Here is a 3,284-nt window from a genome sequence, read left to right on the forward strand (position 1 = left end):
GCGGCTCATTGTACAAAAGCTTGAGCAGTGCCCTTAGCTTCTTCAGACTCATCTCGAGCTTGGTTGGAAGACATTTACTATATGAAAATACATTTAAAAGTGGTTAGGAGTTATCGTACTATCATAGTTTATATAATGGCATGTATAGCTAAACTCATACTGGCTACGTTAGTCCGAGAATCGACTAAACCATAGCTCTGATACCACTAAATGAAACACCCTTTACCCATATTCGACGCCGGAATAGGGTACGAGGTATTACCGAGACACGAATTTCCACTCAAATTTAAAACTTTTCATAAGCATTCATTTCGTCCCTAAAACAAGCCAATGAGGCCCAAAACATACACTGAAAGTAGTTCGAGACGAAACTAAAAACTTTAAAAAGTTTTACAACACTTAGAAAATTTTTCACCAAAATAGGTGTCCTCAGATGTTCAGTTCATTAAGGCCCCTTCCTTTTTTCTATCTAGTCTTGACTTCGAGTTTCCATCTAACCCGTTATAAAATATTTGCAACCTTAACCTTTCGGGTAAACCATGATGAAGGCATCACTATACGGCTAATTTGAAATATTCCCAAGCTTCGTAAAATTTTTCTCCTTCCATTTGTTTGAAGTTGGTAATGTCTCTTCGACTTGGACAGTTTTGCTGATGGGGAAGAATTTGTGCCAAAACCTCTCTACAAGCTCGTTCCATATGGTAATTGGTCCTTGTGCCTGTTGGAAACATTAAAATATATATACTTATTCAACACCATTTGAGCATTAATTCATGTAGTTTCTAAGTAAATTTCATCAAATTTTATACTTTTATTACATTAATTAAATTGAACTTAATTTATGAAACATTTTGAATTTTAGTTATTTTTATAATAAATATGCATGATTTGGCCAATTTTTATAATAAATATGCACAACGAAAGAAAAATCAGTGCAATAGTCACCTTGAGGAGATTGGATTGCTGAAGCATTCTTTAGAGCATCTGACACATGAGGATGGTTGATTATTTTACAACCATTGTAACACCTCTAATCCGTATCCGTTGTCGGATTAGGGTTACAGAGTATTACCAATTAAACAAAAATCATACAACATCATAACATTTAAATATGCTAAACATATTAAAAACCATTCATTCATAATAATTTTGTCCTAAATCAAGCTTTTGAGGCCTTAAAAATAGTTTAGAAGCAATTCGGGACTAATTTGTCACATGCCCATGTGCCAGACTGTGTAACACTCTGAGTTGCCCTACAAGCCCGTGTGCCAAGCCATGTGTTAGGTCATGTAACTCACTGACTTATACACTAAGAAACTCACAAATGACACATTTTCGTGTCGCTAGGCTGTGTGTCTCACACAACCGTGTGGCAGCCCTTGTCTTAGGCCGTGTGGACCCAAAATTTTACCTAAAATCAAGTCATTTCCTAACCAATTCATGCATAATCATTCAATCCATTTGTGCACACTTTCAAATGATTAAAGCATTATTCAAATACACATAATCATGCCAATTTAAACAACCTAATTCACCTAACAAATAAATCATTCAAAGGCACCTTAATTACATCCAAACAACACTTACCTAAACATATCAATATTGCCACATTTCATGCATAAAAACCTAATTCAAATAGGTACTAAAACATGTCACAATAGACTATTTTGAAAACAACATCAACTTACAAAAAGAGCCTTATGAAAAAGCACATTTAAGTAACCAAAATTACATAACTTGGTAAGGCATCAAAGTGTATCAAACCAACATAACTTTCAAAAGCTCATACATGCCAAAGCACCATTAACTCATTCATCAAAATACCATTAAAAATCACCCTATACATGCCATTATTAATCTTGGCCAAAATTACTCAAAAATTACTGAATTGACTATTGGATAGTGTGATAGGTCTCCACGAGCTTCCAACCAAATTGACCTTCCGATGATCTATAAAACAAAGAAAAGAAACTACATAAGCAACAAGGTTTAGTAAGCTTGTATAAACCTTAAACATAACTTACCATTTCTATAACACAATTCATAGAATAAGTATAAACCAAAACCAATGTCATAAGCTTAGTATGAGCCTATGCAACATCATCAAACTCACAAGTTAGTATACTTGTTCATGATATATATATGAAATCAACCATAAGATATGTGTTTACCATGTATAAACATAACATTTTACATCATCAATGTTACCATAATGTCATGATTCATTGCATTTGCATACTTACCATTTCCTTTTCCTTTTCTTACCCATTGAACAATCTAGAATTACATTGGATACTCGGTAACACTTACACGAAGTGTGCTTTTACATATAACCATAACCTTTCCTTTACATCAATGCTTACACAACATAAAAATCATTAAAAATAGAACAAAACTAATACCATGCATGAATAAAATCAAAACCAAAACTTCTCCCCCTTTAATGGTGATTTCGGCCAAGCAAGAAGAAAATGACAAAAATGATAACTTTTTCTTAGTTTATTTTAGGTTTAATTTACTAATTTACCATTTTACCCTTTAAAAACTATCAAAATTTCAATAAAACCTAGTCCGTAATTATCCACTAACTCATGAAATGGTATATTTACCATTCAAGTCCATTTACATTCCTTTCCATATGTAACAGCCCAATTTCAGTGAAATCGGAACAGTGGTTTTGGGACCACAAATTTGAGCCAAAAATAAAATTTATTTTTAACTTTATTTTATTGTCTGTAATATGATAGAAATTTCATGTAAAAATTTTGGTAAGAAAATTTTATCGATTATGTGTTTAATTACGGGAAGGACCAAATCGCATTAAATGCAAAAGTTGAATTCTAGTATCTAGAAGGATTAAATAGCTATGGAATTCAAAAAATGAGGTCCTTATGTGGTAACTAGACCATTAATAAAAAGTTAGTAGATATTTTTGGATGATTCATCCATGGAAAATTAGAAAAAGGCCAAGGACTAAATTGGAAATCAAAATTATTAAAGATGATAAACTAATTAAATAGAAATAAAAATCATTTTTATCATCTTCTTCCCAAAAATATTCCATGGAAACCCTAGGAGAGAGAGAATAAAGTTTCTTGGCCAAATAGGGTAAGTTTTCTTGTCTCGTTTTTAGTAATTTTGATATTTTTGAAACCATGATAGCTTAATCTATATATTTGGGGGATCAATTTGAAGAGTTATCAAAGTATGGAAATTAGCTCATGGATGAATATGCTGAAAATTTGAAATGTATGGTATAAAATGAAAGGTTGTTGATAGATAAA

At 32.0% G+C, this 3,284-nt stretch overlaps 1 non-coding gene across 1 annotated transcript; it reads left to right on the forward strand.

Moving 5' to 3' along the window:
• The first annotated feature begins 534 nt into the window (after positions 1-534).
• LOC121228766 (small nucleolar RNA R71) lies at positions 535-638 on the forward strand. Its single transcript, XR_005926341.1, has one exon. It is a non-coding gene; the product is annotated as a small nucleolar RNA R71 (small nucleolar RNA).
• Positions 639-3,284: the final 2,646 nt, after the last annotated feature.

Source organism: Gossypium hirsutum, chromosome A04 (genome assembly GCF_007990345.1).
Source record: "Gossypium hirsutum isolate 1008001.06 chromosome A04, Gossypium_hirsutum_v2.1, whole genome shotgun sequence".
NCBI lineage: Eukaryota > Viridiplantae > Streptophyta > Magnoliopsida > Malvales > Malvaceae > Gossypium > Gossypium hirsutum.